Here is a 20,366-nt window from a genome sequence, read left to right on the forward strand (position 1 = left end):
CTTTAGTCATCATAAGGGTTGAGCCATATAAATTCAGCTATGAAATGAGGAAGATTTTGAGAGACATGGCTAAAATATTTTAACCTCTCCCAACTTTGGGCAGGAAGAACATTGTTAATTTCCTTAATGAAGCCACCTGGAGCAATATGTCCCAGAACCAACAAGAGGGCAGGCCATGCCAGATTTAGTAATGAGAAATGAGCCAGATGTAGTTAATAATTTAACAGTGAGGGAGCATTTATCTAATAGTGAACATAATATGATAGAATTCACTGTTACATTTGAAAAGGAGAAACTTAACACAGTAACTAAAATCCTAGATTTTGGTAAGGCTAACTTTAACGGGATGAGACAGAGACTGACGACAGCAAACTGGTCAAAACTGTAATCGGGTAAAACTACAGATGAACAGTGGGAGGTGTTCAAAAAAGAATTTAGCTTAATACAGGACCAGTATACACCCCTAATGGGCAAGAGCTCTCCCTATCTAATAAAACAGCCATGGTCAACAAAACAGTTGAGAGATAACATAAAACTAAAGGAACGAGCATGCTAAAGTGCAAAGAATAGTGTAGATCCAGGGGACTGGGAGAGATATAAAGAACAGCAAAGGAAGGCAAAAAAGATAGTAAGGGCTGCAAAAAGGAATACAAAAATAAACTTGCGAGGGATATCATGATTAACACAAAAAGTTTTATAATTAAATTAGAATTAAAGGGGTAGTCAAGGGTAATGTGATCCCTTTAAAAACAGATGAGGGTAATATTGCAAATGAAAATAAGGAAATGGCAGACTTGTTGAATAATTACTTGTGTCAGTCTTCACAGTAGAGGAAGGGGATAATATACCTGACATTCCAGGGAACTCACGAAAGTTAAAGTAAGCAAGAGAACAGTATTAGAAAAAATAATGACACTAAAGACTGGCAAATCCCCAAGACCTGATAGTGTCCACCTCAGGGTTTTAATGGAAGAAAGTGAGGAAATTGCAGATGCTTTAGCCATATTCTTCCAAAGCTCTCTCAATTCAGGAATTGTTCCTTTAAATTGGAAAATTGCTAATGTAACTCCATATTTAAGAAAGATGAGAGAGAAACCAAGAAATTATAGACCTGTTAGTCTAACATCTGTTGTGGGAAGTTATTGGAATCTATAATTAAGGACAGAGTGACTGAGCACTTAGAGAAATTTGAGCTGATTAGAGAGCACCAACATGGATTTGTAAAGGGTAGGTCATGTCTAAGGAATCTAATTGAATTTTTTGAGGAAGTAACTAAAGTAGTAAAGAAAGAAAGACTTGCATTTATATAGCACCTTTCATGACCACCGGACGTCTCAAAGCGCTTTATAGCCAGTGAAGTAATTTTGAAGTGTAGTCACTGTTGTAATGTAGGAAACGCACCAGCCAATTTGTGCTCAGCAAGCTCCCACAAACAGCAATGTGATAATGACCAGATAATCTGTTTTTGTTATGTTGATTGAGGGATAAATATTGGGCCAGGGCACCAGGGATAACTCCCCTGCTCTTCTTCAAAATAGTGTCTTGGGATCTTTTGCGTCCACCTTTGAGAGAGCAGACAGGGCCTCAGTTTAACGTCTCATCCGAAAGACGGCACCTCGGACAATGCAGCACTCCTTCAGCACTGCACTGGAGTGTCAGCTTAGATTTTTGTGCTCAAGTCTCTGGAGCGGCACTTGAGCCCACTACCTTCTGACTCAGAGGCAAGAGTGCTACACAACTGAGCCACTGGCTGACGGGGAAGGTAGATGGGGAACGTCTATGGTTGTAGTTTATATAGACTTCCAGAAGGCATTCGATAAAGTTCCTCATAAGAGACTGTTAAAATTAAAGTTTATGGAATTGAAGGCAAATTATTGACCTGCATAGAAGATTGGTTAGGTGGTAGAAGACAGAGAGTAGGGATAATGGAATTGGAAGGAAGTGACAAGTGGCCTAGAAATTTGCTAAAGCCCATAAAAGGAGTGCAGGCAACAGCGGTATTTTGATGCTGCCTGCTGATTTAAATGAGCACAGCGCAGAACCTCCCGTGCAACATGCTCTTTCAGGCAATAAGGTCAGCAGGAGGCCGAAGGTCGGGTCTAAAGTATTTGTGTGGCATTCTCAGGAAATCGCGATTTATGAAAGTGAAGTGCAATATTTCCGGTTATGTTTCTTGTGTTTTTGTAGGTTGACAGAGAAGGTATACAAGATAAATCAAAGCCTAAAAATTAAACACTAATCTGTCAGATTTTAAAGAATGCAACCTGCAGTTTAGCTGAAATCTATGTTTAATTCAACTGCTGACACTCTCAAATTTTTAGCCGGCTAATTTGTTGATATACCTATCAATTCATCCAATGAAAAGCGACGAGTTAAGAAAGTAACTATAGGTTTTTATTGGATAATAACAGAGCCCACCCTCGTGGGTGATCGGATACAACAAGGAGGAATGCCAGCCAGTCGACTACCTTTATACCTGGGCAGGTAGGTGGAGTCATGGGCGGAGTCAGCAGTGGTCAGCCCAGGTATAGCAGCGTGACAAGAGGCGACCTCGTATAGTGATACAACAGTGTGAACAGTGATAACCATAGAGTAACGATATAACAGTGATAACTATAGTGTAACGATAGTGAACGATAAAAGTGGTTTACCACATTTGTCAAGTACAATTATTAATCAAAAAAAGTCATAATTAACAGATTAAGTGACTGCAATTTGGGTGGAATCATTCTAGCAGTTTGAGGTTCCAAATACTTGAAGTTATCAAAACTATTGCTACATGTTTCATAAAATTTCTGATTACACCATCTAGTGCAAACAATGACAAAATTATTTGAAACAGTGATCAGTGAGGAATGCAAACTCTCACAGAGCCTGGGTTCAGTGGGGCCGCACATTCTCTGCATAGTTATTGAAGATTTCTCCGAGATCTATAGATCACCGACGCTTTCTCCCGGGTCTACACACTGGCAATGGCTGCATGCACGGGCGTGCTTTGGAGGGCAGTAAAAGGAGCGACGACATCCAAAATTGCTCAGCATGTGTCAATTCAGCGATGCACGCCAATTGATGTCATGGTCTTGATCATTAAAATATTTGAAGTGACTGCTGGCAACGGCAGCGCTGCTGACCTGCCCAATATGGCAGCCACCGTGTTCCGTGCCGGAAGTGGACGAAAGCAATGTGGCCACCTTTTTTTTCAAAACAGGCCTTAATGGCTGGCCCTAAAGGTTCCAATTTCTAGGCTGTGGTGTCCCACAAGGATCTGTGCTGGTGCCTCAACAATTCACTATATTTATTAATGATTTAGATAATTCAATAAAGAACCAAAGATCTAAGTTTGTCGTTGACTCAAAGATTGGTGGCATAGTAAGGAGTGTAGATGGGTTCATAAAATTACAACGAGATATGGATAGATTAATTGAGTGGACAAAACTGTCGTAGGTAGATTTCAATGAAGGTCATCCAATTTGGACAAAAAAAGGATAGATCCGAGTATTTTTAAATGGTGAAAAGCTAGGAACAGTGGAGGTCCAAAGAGATTCAGGGGTTCATGTACACAGATCACTAAAATATAGCAGTCAGGTACAAAAAATAATCAAAAAGGGTAATGGAATGTTAGCTGTTATATCTAGAGGGCAAGAATATAAAGGGGAGGAAGATTTGCAACAGCTATACAAAGCCCTGGTTAGAACACATCTGACATACTGTGTACAGTTCCAGGCACTGCACCTTAGAAAGGATATATTGGCCTTGGAAGGAGCACAGCGCAGATTCAGTAGAATGTTACCAGCACTCCTAAGGTTAAATTTTGAGGAGAGATTATATAAACTAGGTTTGTATTCCATGGAACATAGACAGTTAAGGGGTGATTTGATTGAGGTTGTTAGGATTTTGAAAGGAATTGATAGGGTAGATAAAAAAAAACATTTTCTGCTGGTGGAAGTGTCTAGGACAATGGGACATAAACTTAAAATCAGAGCCAGGTCATTCGGGAGAGAAGGGTGGTAGAAGTGTGGAACTCTCTCACACTTCTTCTTATCGTGTCCACGGACAGTCTGTACATAGCCCAGCCAGAACTGGACACATTTTTGCGCCTTGTTGTTGAATTCGGCAAGATCTGCAACAGTGCAGGGTTCCTCTAACGATGGGCATTGCAGGAGATGTTGCATAGTCTGTGCCTCAGTTCCACATTCATAAGTTGTCGGGCTGGTTGAATATCCCCATTTGCTTAGTGACACCTTTGAGCAACCTACACCGGTCCTAAATCTGTTAAGGCACTTCCAGGTTGCCCAGTTGCAATTAGCTCCTGGGGGAAGGCTTTCATCAAGTAAAATTTCCATCGCTGGGGGTTGTTCAAGACTCGTGAGCCGGTCTTTCCACAAGGCGATGCGGGCTTCAGATGAGGTTGATTGTAATGGAACAACACTGTTCATGAAGCTCTTTCTTGACTTTAGGCGGCTGGGTGTAGGTGTATGACAATGCAGAGGGTGTCTCTCATCTGATGTTTGACAGAGTCGCTCTTTCTTGCTGGCTACCGTTCTTCTTATGTCAGAGGGAGCGATACCCGCCAGGATATATAGGCTGTTGGTGTTTGTTGGTTTTAAGCAACCTGTGATAAATCGGCAGCTTGCATTCAGAACGGCATCCATCTTCTTGGCATGAGTAGACCTTTCCCATGCAGGGCAGGCGTATTCGGCAGTGGAATAGCAAAGAGCAAGTGCACTGGTTCGCAATGTTTTCGGGCTTGTTCCCCATCTTGTGTTAGTGAGCTTATTCAGGATGTTGTTTCGTATGCTCACTTTTGTCTTTGTCTTCTCGATGTGGTTTTTGAAGGTGAGGCATCGGTCAAGGGTGACTCCTAAGTAGATAGGGTGCTCGCAATGCGTCAGTGTTGCTCCACACCAGGTTACTTTCAGCTGGCGTTTGGCTTCACGGTTTCTGAGGTGGAATGCACAAACTTGCGTCTTTGATGGGTTTGCGCGAAGGTGGTTTTCTTCATAGTAGGATTTTAGTCCCTCCAAGGCCTCAGAAAGCGTTTTCTCCACGGTGTTAAAATCAGTGCTTTGGGCAGTGACACATAAGTCATCAGCATATATAAAACGGCATGTAACACCGTCTATAGGTTGGTCATTCGTGTAGATGTTGTACAGCAGCGGTGCAAGCACGCTTCCCTGAGGAAGACCATTCTTCTGAATACGCCACCTGCTGCGCTTCCCACCTAGTTCAACATAGAACCGGCGATTCTGAAGCATGCTTTCTAACAGCTCTGTTAAGTGAATCTCTTTTGTCATCTCTAGAATCTTGCAGAGGAGACGTCTATGGTTCACTGTATCGTATGCTGCTGACAGATCTACAAAAACAGCACCTGTTACCATCCCTTGCTCAAAACCATCTTCGATGTGTTGTGTGAGGTTGAGCAGTTGGCTTGTTGTTGATTTTGCCAGGGCGGAAACCTGCTTGCTCTGGAATGATCTTCTCATCTACAGTTGGTGCTATCCTATTGAGTATCAGGCATTCAAACAGCTTATAGGTGTGGCAAAGCAGTGAAATTGGCCGAAAACTCTTAGGATCTGAGGGATCTTTTCCAGGCTTTAATAGTGCTATTACATGTGCCTTCTGCCAGATATTAGGTAGCTTGTGTGTTGCCAGACAGTGGTTGAACAATTATAGGAGCCATTTCTTTGCTTTCTGTCCAAAATGCTTTATCTGCTCCGTTGCTATGTTGTCAAGACCAATTGCTTTCCCGTGTTTTAGACTAGATATACCAGTTTCCAGCTCTTCCATGGTGAATGGTCCAGTGAAGCCAGGGTCATCACTGTACTTCTTCCTATCTAGTTGTGCTCTTGGTTGTTTCTTGTTGATTTTTCCATTTAGGAGCAACTGGTGTGCAACTTGGTTAGCAGACACATTTGGATGTTGGGCAGCTTTCTTGGGATCACCTCCAAGTTTGCGTATGAGAGACCATGCCTTCTTGCTGTTTTTTGTAAGATCTGTTGTCTCTATCAAGGTGTTCCAGGTGTTTTGACGTTCTTGAGAGATACTTAACATCACCCTCTCACTGGTAGATATTGTTTCCTCTGAGAAGGGGTCAGATTCAAACATTGAAACATACTCCCAGTAGAGTTCAGCATTCTCCTTGGTGAGACCAGGGATGTAGTGTACTCTGCAACCTCGGGGGATCTTCCTTCTAGCTGTTTTTTGGACAGCTTTTGCAAAGAGGTTGTAGTGCTCAGGTAGTAGTTTAATGCGTTTAACCTTGCGGTCAAGTGCTCGTGTAAAACCGTTCCAATCGGCCTTCTTGAAGTTGAAGCGCCTTTTGAATGGTATGACGGTTGGTAACACTGCTGCATTTACCTGGATGCCAATAGGACGGTGTTGTGTCTGTGGTATTGGGTCTGTGACAAGCTTCTTGCAGAGGCCAACGATGTCGTTGCTGGCAATGGCAAGATCTGGATTATATCTACACTTCCAGCAGGCACTGTGGAAGGAGGCTGGCAATTTAGGATCGTGGATGAGACTAAGCTGGTTAGCGTCCATCCATTCTTCGACTGCTTCTCCATCGTTGTTCGTCTCCTTGTACCCCCATTGGGTACTGTGGCTATTAAAGTCTCCAATGATGATCTGTGGTTTATTGTGCAGGTTGGGTACAGGGTTAGAGAAGCTGAAATCTGTGCCAGGTGGCTTGTACACTGAGGTCACTACTACTTTGCTCAGCTCTACGGTTAGAATTTCGGTGTTGTCCTACTCTGTTTTAGAAGTGGCTTCTACAACTGAACCAGCTCTAACAAATACAGCACTGCCATATTGTCGATGAGGTCTTTCAATAGCCAAGACCATTCCTGGTATTTTTGGGCGGTTGTTCTCACTTCCTCTATGTGTCTCCTGCAGGCAGACGACATCACACTCCAACTCATTGCATAATGTAGCGAGGATGTTTTGTTTAGCTAAAGAGAACCCTTCAACATTAGCAGATATAACAGTCAATGCCGGTCTTGAAAAAGACCCGTGTTTCTGACATCGACGACTACTTCCGTCTTCAGACATGCTGTGCATGGTGGTGGTAGAATTGGTTGAAACAGGGCCACTAAAAGCAGTAGATCCTAGCTCAATTAATAATTTAAAATCTGAGGTTGTTAGATTTTTGCTAGACAAGGGTATTAAAGGATATGAAGCCAAGGTGGATGGATGGAGCTAGGATACACATCAGACATGATCTCATTGAATGCAGAATAGGCTCAAGGGGCTGAATGGCCTACTTCTGTTCCTATGTTCCACTGTATGCTTTATTGTTTTGCTACAATCTCCACACTGCGGAACTCCCAGTAGAACTAGTTGCAGGGCTTGATAAAGTTAATTTTGAAGGTTACTGACTACAAGAGGATTTATTACTGAGGTTTCACCACATGGGAGTACCAAGGTTAAAGAGGGTCTTTGAACAATGCAGCCAGTTTCATAAACCTTCATACTGATATATCTGTAATACTGATATTTAGGTTGAACAAGTCTGAGTTGTTAAGTCATGTTTCAAGAAATAGGATACATCCAAAGAAAGCATAAACAATGCCATGTTTATAGCATATAAATGGCATTATTCCAGAAACATATACAGCATATGACATCATGCTAATCTGACATCTGCCTCGCACATGAGGTTTTCCATATTTGTTCTTTGCAACAGGGGACAAGAGTTTGCATTCGAACCTATGGCTAAGAATTAGCACCAAATTGAAGTAGCTGTTTCATGTTTAAGAATAGTTGCAAATAGAAAGCAGTATTGTAATATTCTTGGCTGCCAGTGCCGTGGGATTTGATCGCTTCCATAGCAGGTCAGGTTACATGACAGCAGCACAATAGCTAAACAACTCATATTTGTATTGAAAGTCACAAATTGTAACTTATTTTTGACCGTCAGATTTCATTGATTACTAAGGAAAGTCTTGATGAAAATCATATTGTTGAGATGTTTATACCTTTGACATTTTGAAGTGTGATGTCTGGAAATTGGCTTCCAGAATTTGATATTTGGACTGTTGACATCTGGAATGTGATGTCTATATGTACTGATATAACATTTTTAATACATTACTAGCGGATCACACAATAAGTCAAAGGAAGATGGGAAGCTTATATCATGTAAGAGACAAGATGGCAAACAATTCTTGGGCTTGTTCCACTAAACAGAAAAATAACAGAGCTGGAATTTTAATCGGGGGCAGGATACAGGCCTGAGTCCTCAGGTGGGCCCCAACTGTATCGCGAAGCAGACCTGTGTGCTGGATGCATTCTGGCATCCAAGTCGCTTAGCTGTAGGGAGACCAGGGCCAAGGAGATGTTCTCTCCTAGGTCCCATCCGTTTTGATATCAAGGGGCATATTTGGGTGGGACAGCCTGCCCTCAGCTTCTGTGCAAATTTCCAGCAGGCAGATTCTGCATGGAAACATGGGTCCCACCAGAATTTCTGCCTCCACCTGGCCTCCTGTGCTAGAGGAATTTCGGTCCCAATGTATTATTTTGCTGCTAAAGTATAGGTGTGTGCCCCTTTAAGGCTAGCAAGAGTAATTGCTCTGCAATCATAAAATAAATGCTTGAGTTAATTACAGGCCAGATTGCGATTGTTTCTCTTCTTTTATTCAGGTTGCAGCTTAGAGGCACCCAACTTTTAAAAAATGTTTAGAAGTGTCACATCAGAAGTGCTGACATATCTTTTTTAATATATAACCAGAAAATCTCCTGCAGGCTGCTCACGGTAAGTTGGAAGCTACATAGTTTTATGTTATGTACCATGCAATATATTATCATGTAACACTGATGTATGGCGATTGATAATTGGAATTCCATTATTTTTAGAAAGCATTATTAGCGATATTTTGGGTTCAAATTATGTTGATATTGTCATAGGGATAAGTATCCTTGATGATTATTATGTTTAATTATGAGTCATAGGGGGAAACATTCAGTTGATTAGCGCCTCCCATTAGTGCCCTAAGAGGGCGCTAATGGGGCGCAAAGCAACTGGCGCCCGAGTGCGGCGATGTTTGCGCCGCTCGCGAAATTGACCAGACATTTTGCAGAGGCGTTAAAGACTACCACCACAATCTCCTGCGACTGCAGATCGTGATGTCAGTCAAGCGTGCAATGCCCCGGTAGCGCCCCGGACTGGATATTGAGTCACGCCCCCTACCTTTCCGCCTGCCGCTAGCAACGTCAAGTAGAGGGGAATGTTTTGCAGTCAGGAAGGGGCTGGGGGAGCGCTATTTAAAGACGGCCGCTTCCTGCCTTTTCTTGCCAGCAGAATTTTTGGTACGCAGGTTGAGAGGGAGAGAGACGTCTGGAAAGATTTAACACTGTCCTAAGGAGTTTTGTCCCTCAGCACCACTTTTGAGGTTCCTAAGCGCCGAGCTCTTTCCCTCAGCCTATCCATTAGTGCATCCAACACAATTGCTTTAGAGGTCTCTCCAGGCCGAGATTCAAGGCTGCAATGAGCAGGGTGTGGCTGGCCAGAAAGATGGCCCCTCCTCTTTAAGAACTGGAAGGCGCCAGTCTGTCTGTGTTCTATTGCTAACTGACATCACCTGAGCTTCGCCAGCACTCTGAGGTAGAGCCTCGCTCCTCGACGTTAGCGCCTTAAGACAGGTGTGTGGTGCCTGATTTAGCGCTCAAATCGTCTCCAGGAGCGATAGAGGCCAAGTTTGCAGTCGGAGGTGATAATTAGCACCGGGCACTAAACTTTGCGCCTGGCCGATATTAGCGCCCCAAACGGGGCGATACCGAATTTCTCCCCCACAGAATCATAGAGTCATAGGGCTGGGTTTTCCATGCCCCGAGGAGGTGGGCATGGAGGCGAGACAGCCGGTAAACTTGGAGAAAGTGGGCACAGATGGCAAAGCCTCCCCCATCCCGCCTCTGTGTCCCTTTGCCAGGAGGCGGGAAAATGTGCAGCTTCGGGTCCCATCTCCTGGAGGCGGGAAAGACATTTAATCCTTTTAACTGCCTGTTAACAGGTAGTTAACAGGCAGAAAAAAGGATTAGTGCCATTTTACCTTCACAGGTGAAGGCTTCCCGACCTCGGAGAACCCCGTCGGGTTGGAGGAGACGTGGAGGAGGTCTGCGGTGGTTGAAGGCACCTGGAAGTAAGGTGCAGAGATGAGTGATGGGTGCAAGTGTGGAGTGGTATGTATCCAAGGTGAGTGACAAGTTTAAAAAAGTGTTCACTTACCTTGTTTTCTTCCTACAGCCTTTAGCTGCAGTGGATCAGGAGAGCCGACATCCTGCTTGTCAATTTCACAGATTGGCTGTTGGAACCTCCTTTCCAACAGCCATCAGAAATTTACAAATTTGAAAGGTTTGATGAGTCCTGAACACAAGGCCTCATCAAACTAAAGAGAATGTCAGTGTTTGACAGCTTCACAGAGCTGTCAAACGCTGACAATTCTTCTTTCAAGAAGTCTTGACAGATAGCACGTCTGACGTTGACGTGCTCTGTCAGTGACTTCCTCCCTAATTGGCCTGCTGTGCCCGCAGGATGGGCTTAACAAGCTCAATCAGGGGAAAATCCCTCTGGTTGGTCAGGCAAGGATGGAGGCGTGACATTGACATGAAAAGCAGCTGTCCCGCCTGCAACTCGTCGCCATTCACAAAATCCAGCCCATAGAGTCATAATGGCACTGAAGGAGGCCATTCGGCCCATCGAGTCCGTGCTGGCTCTCTGTAGAGCAATCCAGTCAGTCCCATTCCCCCGCTCTATCCCCGTAGCTCTGTAAACTTATTTCCCTCAAGTGCCTATCCAGTCTCCCCTTGAAAATATTGAGTGTCTCCGCTTCCACCACTTCCGTCGGCAGCGAGTTCCAAGTCCTCACCACTCGCTGCGCAAAAAGATTTTTCCTCACATCCCCGCTGTATCTCTTGTCCAAAACATTAAATCTGTGTCCCCTAGTTCTTGTACCATCAATTAGTGGGAACAGCCTTTCCCCGCCTCGCCTATCCAAACCCATCATAATCTTGTACACCTCTATCAAATCACCTCTCAATGTTCTTTGCTCTAATGAAAACAAATCCAGCTTCTCCAACTTGTCCTTGTAGCTAAGATACCCCATCCCCAGAACCATTCTGGTAAATCTCCTCTGCACCCTCTCAAGGGCCTTCACATCCTTCCTAAAGTGTGGTGACCAGAACTGGACACAATACTCCAGTTGTGGCCTAACCAGTGCTTTTTAAAGGTTCAGCATAACTTCTCTACATTTGTACTCAATACCTCTATTTATGAAGCCCAAGATCCCATATGATTTGCTAACCACTCTCTCAATATGTCCCGCCACCTTCAGGGACCTATGCACATTAACTCCCAGGTCCCTCTGTCCCAGCACACTCTTTAAAACTATGCCATTAAGTGTATATTGCCTCTTCCTGTTCCTTCTGCCAAAATGCATCACCTCACACTTCTCTGTATTAAATTCCATCTGCCACTTGTCTGCCCATTCTGCTAGCCTTTCTATGTCCTGTTGCAGTTGATTGGTATCATCCTCATTGTTTGCCACACCCCCAAGTTTGGTGTCATCGGCAAATTTAGAAATTCTACTCTGTATTCCAATATCCAGGTCATTTATATATATCAAAAAAGCAGTGGCCCCAGCACTGACCCTTGTGGAACGCTACTGTCTACCATCCTCTAGTCTGAAAAACAGCCATTTATCACAACTCGCTGTTTTCTGTCCTTAAGCTAATTCCTTATTCAAGCTGCCACTGACCCACCTATTCCATGAGCCTCAATTTTGTTAACCAGTCTTCTATGTGGTACTTTGTCAAACGCCTTCCTAAAATCCATGTAGACAACATCCATTGCATTCTCTTCATCAATCCTCCCTGCTACTTCATCAAAAAATTCAATGAGATTAGCCAAGCATGATCTGCCTTTTACAAATCCATGTTGGCTCTCCTTAATTAGCTTAAACCTCTTCAAGTGCCAGTTAATTTTTTCCTTGATTATTGTTTCTAAAACTTTACCCACCACTGATGTTAAACTGACCAGCCTGTAGTTACTAGGATTGTCCTTACACACTTTCTTGAGCAATGGTGTCACATTTGCCACTTTCCAATCCTCAGGCACCTCCCCCGCATCTAGGAAAGATTGGAAAATTATGGAAAGCCCTTCTGCTATCTCCTCCCCCAATTCCCTTAGCAACCTGGGATGCAAGCCATCTGGACCAGGCGACTTGTCCACTCTAAGCATACCCAGCCTTTCTAGTGCATCCTGTATATCAATTTTCACCCCTTCCATTGCTTCTACCTTTTCCACTTCTACCGATATTTTGTCAGCATCCACCTCCTTAGTAATGTAAGCATTTTTTGATCCTAGCCCAATTGCTAGATGGACGGTTCGAATCATCCCCGCCTTACAAAAGTTCTATACCCGGGAATTATTATTCAGAGTGCAAATGAAATAAGTCATGGACAGGAATGCTTCGGTGAAAAATCAAACTTATATTTATTTGGTCTAACATACACTGGCTAAAACATGCACTAATAAACAAAATCACTGTCCCTGTGGAGAATAAAATCCAGATTACAATCAACATACACACTGTACAAAACTGGGGACTATAACAAGCAGGAATTCCTTTGTTGCTATGGTGGATTCTAATTCCAACCCTACCAACGAATTACCCAGTCACATAAACCCCTTTGCCTGGCTGAACCAAACGAAGCTCCCACCCTCGGAATAGCCCAAAAGCTTCACTTCTGAGAGACTATGCTTACCCCCACACGCGGTCGGTTTCGATTGCCCTGCTCGTCAGCTTCTCTAGTACTTCTTGTTAGTTTGATCTTGTTGGAGCAGGGAGCGAGAGAGAGAGAAAGAATGGTGGAAAAGAATCTATCTTTATAGTAGTCCCTATCTTTTCCCGCTAATCTTTAAAATCCTTTTGCTTCTGAGCACTCCGGAGCTTAATCAGTGATGAGGCATCATCGGACCCATGTGTATTGGATTAATGGCCCTAAGTCTGGGACATATCTTTTGGTCTTTGTGTTGGGAAAAAAACTGGCTCCCTTTCGGCTGGCTGAGGTCAGTGGGTTCATTGTTCTGCTTCTCTTCTGAGATGGAGGTGAGAAGTGCTTTTGCATATTAGAGTGGCCTTTTAATCAAGTTCAATGGCTCCCTTCCTTTTTCCAGGACTGTCGGGCGAACCCATACATTCTGGATGACTGACAGTTCTTTTGTCACAGCCAACTGCCATGCGTTCTCTGGAGTTTTAACAAACCAGTCTTTCACGTATCTGCACAGGGCGATCCCATAACAGGGAAAATTCCCTCAGAAAAAATCTCATAAAGTCCACAAAATATTCCCGACTGAGTCCATTCTTCAGAGACTTTGCGATCTCTTCAGTAAACACCGATACAAGGTACTCATTGAGTATTCTAGCCTTGCCCTGCGCTTCTAAGCATATATCACCTTCTTTGTCCCTAATAAGCCCCACCCCGCCTCTTACTACCCGCTTACTGTTTACATGAAGATTTTTGGGTTCCCTTTTATGTTAACCGCCATTCTGCTCTCCTATTCTCTCTTTGCCAATCTTGTTTTCATCTTCAGATCACCTCTCAACTTATTGTATTTGGCCTGGTTCTCCCTTGAAGAATTCACCTGACATACATCATACACCCTCTTTTTTTTTCATCATCTTCTCTATTTCCCTCATCATCCAAGGAGCTCCCTGCCTTGGTTCCCTTACTCTTCCCTCTTGTTGGAATGTACCTAGCCTGTACTTGGGACATCTCCTCCTTAAAGATCACCCATTGTTCTGTTACAGTTTTTCCTGTCAGTCTTGAATTAAATTTTATGTCATACTATTCTAAAGAACAGGATACAGGAGATAATGGTAGGAAGATGCTTAAGGTTGCAAGTAGGTAGGAGACGTGTAGCACAATGGTAGTGTTGGGAAGGTGGCCTAGGGTTATGGACAATAGAAAGGTGTCATTGGGTCTGCGAGGAGTGGAAGGCTGTTGGAGTCTGGAAGTATAGAGTAGGGAAGTCCTTAAGTTTCCAGAGTGATTCCAGGGTCTGGGAGTACTGTGTTGTGAATGTGGAAATTGTGAGAGGGGGTTTCTGGCGTGTGACAGTTATGCAAAGTTGGTCTTGGGGTGAGGGAGATTTGAAATGGTGGTAAAATGGTCTTGGATTATTGGGGAAGGGGCTGCTATGTGTGGGAGTGCTGAAAGGGGTATCCCAGGTGGCAGGTATAATGAAGGGTTTGTGGTCTGTTATACTGGTAGTGGTCTGCTGGGAGTCTGGTAGGAATGGAAGATGGATGTTGTAGTCTGGGAGCAACGGATTTGGTGCTAGGCCCTGGGAGCATTCAGGAAATGGTATGTAGGGCGTTGGACTGCTGGGAGAGGATGCTGCAGTCTGAGAGATTAAAGGGCATTCGCGGGAAGTGTGGCAGGGGTAGATAGCACACTTGAGTGGGTACCTGGGAGGCAGTTGTGTTGAGCCTGGGGACTGGTTGTACTTTTGAGCAGAGCATGAAGGGTGAAGGAAAATGAAGGCTGTAAGTCTTCATGAATTGCTCCCTCACCCATCAGAAGTTTTATAAGGTGTATTCCCAGCACTGAACTGAGAAGCTTGTTGACTTCACCTGACCACAGACCTTCAGAATTCTAATTTGGACTGTTTCATATTGTCTCCTTTCTGTTTTCCTGTATGAACATTATCTATCTTGGCTAATCTCTGCCGTGCCCATGTAATCCGGAATTCCCTTTGTGTCTATTTGCAGGCATATTTTGGTTGCTGCTCCAGACCCCAGCCTATTACTTCTATCTCCCTTTTTATTGGTCACTGTCGGGCCCTGCTCTACTGTCTCTTATTCCTGTCACCCAGCTATGCCACCTTTCATTTCTTACATCTCAGGAATTTTGTCCCCTGATCCCAACCCTTTCTTCCTTTTCCCCTGCTGCTGTCCCAGGATTGACTCCCCCTTGAACAACAACAACAACTTGTATTTATAGTGCCTTAAAAGTAGTAAAATGTCCCAAGTCCCTTCACAGGGGTGTTATAAGACAAAAAATTTGAAACCGAGCCATATAAGGATAAATTAGGGCAGGTGACCAAAAGCTTAGTCAAAGAGGTAGGTTTTACGGAGCAACTTAAAGGAGGAAAGAGAGGTAGAGAGGTTTAGGGAGGTAGTTCCAGAGCTTAGGGCCTAGGCAGCTGAAGGCACGGCCACCAATGGTTGAGCGATTATAATCAGGAATGCTGAAGAAGGCAGAATTTGAGGAGCACAGATATCTCGGGGGGTTGTGGGGCTGAAGGAGATTACAGAGATAGGGAGGAGCGAGGCCATGGAGGGATTTGAAAACAAGGATGAGAATTTTGAAACTGAGGCGCTGCTTAACCAGGAGCCAATGGAGATCAGCGAGCACAGGGGTGATTGGTGAACGGTACTTGGTGCGAGTTAGGACATGGGAAGCCGTGTTTTGGATTACCTCAGATTTACGTAGGGTAGAATGTGGGAGGCCAGCCAGGAGGGCATTGGAATAGTCAAGTCTAGAGGTAACAAGGGCATGGATGAGGGTTTCAGGAGCAGATGAGCTGAAGTAGGGGCAGAGACGGGCGGTGTTACGGAGGTGGAAAGAGGCAGTCTTAGTTATGCTACAGATATGTGATTGGAAGCTCATTTCAGGGTCAAATATGACACTAAGTTTGCGAACAGTCTGGTTCAGCCTCAGACAGATGCTAGGGAGAAGGATGCAGTCGGTGGCTAGGAAACGGAGTTTGTGGCGGGGGTCGAAGACAATGGCTTCGGCCTTCCCAATATTTCTGCTCATTCAGTACTGGATGTTGGACAAGCAGTCTGACAATTAGAGACCGTGGAGGGGTCGAGAGACGTGGTGGTGAGGTAGAGCTGGGTGTCATCAGTGTATATGTGGAAACTGATGCCTTGTTTTCAGATGATGTCGCATGTAGATGAGAAATAGGATCCTTGGGGGACCCCAAAGGTAACGATGCAGGGGCGGGAAGAGAAGCCATTGCAGGTGATTTTCTGGCTATGATTAGATAGATAAGAATGGAACCAGGCAAGTGCAGTCCCACCCAGCTGGATGATGGTGGAGAGGCATTGGAGGAGGATGGAGTGGTCAACCATGTCAAAAGCTGCAGACAGGTCGAGAAGGACGAGGAAGGATACATTACCTTTGTCAAAGTCACAAAGGATGTCATTTGTGAATTTGATGAGAGCCGTTTCAGTACTGTGGCGGGGCGGATTCAAACATGGAGTTGCAGGAAAGATGGGCATGGATTTGGGAGGCGAAAACACGTTCAAGGACTTTGGCGAGGAAAGGAAGGTTGGAGATGGTGGTGGCAGTTTGTAAGGACAGAGGTATCAAGGGATGGCTTTTTGAGAGGAGGTGTGATGACAGCAGATTTGAAGGAGGGGAACAGTACCTGAGGAGAGAGAACTGTTAACAATGTCAGACAGAAAAGGAAGTTGTGTAGTCAACAGTTTAGTGGGAATAGGGTCGAGGTAGCAGGAAGTGGGTCTCGTGCTCAAGATAAGCGTGGATAGGTTAAGATGGGAGATCGGAGAGAAACTGGATAAAGATGAGAGTTCAGGGCTAGGGTGGGGGGAACCTTAGAGGAAGTTTGGCCTGGTGGGCTAGGCGTAGGAAGGGAAGTGACAGAGACAGCTGATCGGATGGTCTCAATCTTAAAGACAAAGAAGTCTATGAGCTCCTCGCACTTGTTGTTGGAGGTGAGTGTGGAGGAGACAGGGGAGAGGGGTTTAAGAAGATAGTTAGCATTAGAGAATAGAAGCCGGAGTTATCTTTGCATTCTGGAATGATCCTGGAATAGTGAGCAGTTTTGGCAGACAAGAGCAGGAGCCAATAATGCTTTATATGGTCCAGTCAGATCTGGCGGCGAATGGCTAAAGCAGTTGTCCACCATATCCGTTCAAGTCTGCGTCCCTTGGACTTAAGGGAGCGAAGCTGAGGGTTGTACCAGGGGGAACGGCCAGGGTGAGAGAGAGTAATGGTTTTAGTAGGGACTCGGGCATCAAAGGTGGTGGTGAGGGTGTGGTTGAGCAGATCGGTAGCTGCAGAAATGTTGTGCTGAATGGAGGGCCAAAGGCCGGACAGTTGGGATTTCATAAGTACAGTTATAAGAGAGTTGGGAGAGAATTTTTTCCAGGGGCAGACAGAGAAGGAAGTAGCAAAATACTGCGGTTGCTGGAAATCTGAAATAACAACAGAAAATGCTGGAAATACTCAGCAGGCCAGGCAGCATCCGTGGAGAGAGAAAGAGAGATAACGTCTCAGGTCTGGGACCCTTCATCAGAACTGGAAAAAGCTGGAAATGTAACAGATTTTAAGCAGGTGCAGAGACAGCGGGGGAGGGGTTTAGGAGGGGAGGAAGGAATTGAAAGAACATGTTGTGAAAATGTTGCAAATGGGAATGGCAAAATCATACTGCATGATAATGATCCCTGCCCCCATTTTTCATGCAGTATGATTTTGCCATTCCCATTTGCAACATTTTCACAGCATGTTCTTTCAATTCCTTCCTCCCCTCCTAAACCCCTCCTCCCCGTCTCTGCACCTGCATAATATCTGTTACATCTCCAGCTTTTTCCATTTCTGATGAAGGGTCCCAGACCTGAAATGTTAACTCTGTTTCTCTCTCCACGGATGCTGCCTGGCCTGCTGAGTATTTCCTGTATTTTCTGATGTTATTTCAGAGAAGGAAGTAGGGTTGGGTGGGGGAAGGGGGATGTGGGTGGAGAGCGATACAAGGAAGTGGTCAGAGATGGACTTATCTGTGATTGACACGGTGGGAGTAGTGAGGCTGTTAAATCCGTGAATCTTGAGGTATGGTGTTCTTCAATAAATAGACGGAGACTGCAGATGAACAATCAACAGGTGTTTACTGGATGAGGGTATTCTAAAACTAACAGCACAGATCCCTACTCAGGGTTTATATACAGGTGTGGTCATTGCCGGTACTACAGTATACAGGAGCTGTAAAAGTAGTTCTCCTCTTAAAGGTACATACAATACAATTCCTCCCCTTTTAGATTAACAGTACCATAACATTAATTTAACAGTTAACACTTTTAACATGCACATTAACTGAAATAATCCATTTATAAATTTAGTCTTTGGGGCGGCTTCCTGATCCTTTCTGGATAGCGCCTTTCCTGAGTGTCTTGCTCTTGGTGCGGAGGCGATTCTGGCCCCCTGTCGTCGGTTAGTTCGTCAGCTTCCGATGCTACTGTTTCTGGGGTAGATGCTACCGGTATGTTGGGTTCATCACCAGGTACGCAAGACATGGGGTTGACTCGTTCCTGTGACGCTAGGATCTGGTCGAAATGGCGTCTCACAATGTTCTCCCCAACATCCACTGTGTACATTTGTGGCCCCTGCCGTGTGCATATCGTTCCTGGTTGCCATTTCTCTGTTCGGTAGTCGCGGGCCAAGACTGGTTGTCCTACATTGAAGCTCCTTGTCGGCTTCTCATTGATGTGCTGGAATTGCTTATTCTCAATATTTCTTCGTACATTTGGTCTGAACAAATCCAGACGAGATCTCAACCTTCGGTTAAAGAACATCATGGCCGGGGTCTGGTTGGTAACTGCATGTGTCGCATTTCTGTAGGCTAACAGGAAATTGTCCACCTTATGCTGCAGTGGAATGTCGTCATCGCACATGGCACTTACTGCCTTTTTAAAAGTTTGTACGAACCTCTCAGCCAATCCATTTGTGGCTGGATGATACGGGGCGGATGTGTAATGCCTTACCCCATTCCTTCTCATAAATTTCCGAAACTCTTCGGACACAAACTGTGGTCCGTTATCAGAGCAAATCTGCTCTGGCAAGCCGTTCCTGGCAAATATGGTCTGTAGGACTGCAATCGTTTTCTCCGTAGTGGTGGAGGACATTTTGATCACCTCAGGCCATTTCGACTGCGCATCCACTGCTATTAAGAACATTGAGTCCATGAATGGACCAGCAAAATCAATATGCACCCGTTGCCATGGAGAGGAGGGCCACTCCCATGGGTGTAGAGGGGCATGTGGTGGTGCATTTTGGACCTTCTGGCATCCTGAGCAGCTCTTTGTTAGGTCCTCGATTTGTTGATCGATCCCCGGCCACCACACATAAGCCCTAGCAAGGCTTTTCATTTTCACCCCTCCCAGATGGCCTTTGTGAAGCTCATTGAGCACTCTCTCCCTTAACTTGGGTGGAATTACCACTCGGGATCCACACATCAATGTCCCCTGGCATACTGACAGCTGTTCTCTTCTGGATGAGAATGCTGGCAACAGTGAGTCGCCATGTGTTGGCCATCCCTTCACCGTCAAATCATAAACCCGAGACAGTGTCGGATCATTTCGGGTCTCCTTCTCTATATCCGCGTTAGTACTGGCAAGCGTTCAATTATAGTTGAACGAGCTGAAGTGCCCGGCGGTGCCGAGGGTCTTTTGAGGGCATGTTGTTGTTGGAAGAGAGAGAGAGAGCGACTGGGGGGAAGAGAGAGAGCGACTGGGGGGAAGAGAGAGAGCGACTGGGGGGAAGAGAGAGTGTGACTGGGGGGAAGAGAGAGAGCGACTGGGGGGGAAGAGAGAGAGCGCTGGGGGGGGGAAGAGAGAGAGCGACTTGGGGGGGAGAGAGAGAGCGACTTGGGGGGAAGAGAGAGAGCGGCTGGGGGGGGAAGAGAGAGAGCGACTTGGGGGGGAAGAGAGAGAGCGACTGGGGGGGAAGAGAGAGAGCGACTGGGGGGAAGAGTGTGATGAAATATTCCATTCATCACTGCCTGTGACTGTGGTTGGTTTCAGGTTCCCCCTTACCATTGTATTGCCTATGACTGTGGTTGGTTTCAGGTTTCTCCTCACCATTGTATTGTGTATTGGAATGTATGGAATGTGTTGTGTGTAGGGCTCCGCCCATACCTGGCCTCTATGTAAGCCAGCTCAGTCTGGCCTCACAGCCAGTACTGCAGAACTCCAGGGAAGATACCTCTCTCCACTACGTGTTATCTTCTAAGTTAATAAAAGCCTTGTTTTGTTTCGCTAACATCGAGTCTCGGGATTATTGAGGCACATCAATTTTATTAACTTATTTTTCAACACAATGGATCAACTCCTGAAACCCGAACGTTTGGATTTGGATCAGCATGCTCCGGACGCATCAGCACGCTTCGGACACTGGTTTATGTGTATGGAATTCTTCCTGGACAATTTTCAGCCGTCAAAGACGCTACGGACGCTGCGAGTATGAAACTCGGAATTCTGCGGAATTGGGTAAGCCACCGGGTTTACCCCCTCATCCAAGACGCCGGCACGTACCTGGCCGCCTGCGACATCTTAAAGGCGCATTACCAG

This window comes from Somniosus microcephalus, chromosome 1 (assembly GCF_052327205.1).
Source record: "Somniosus microcephalus isolate GS21.2 chromosome 1, FLI_Smic_1.0, whole genome shotgun sequence".
NCBI lineage: Eukaryota > Metazoa > Chordata > Chondrichthyes > Squaliformes > Somniosidae > Somniosus > Somniosus microcephalus.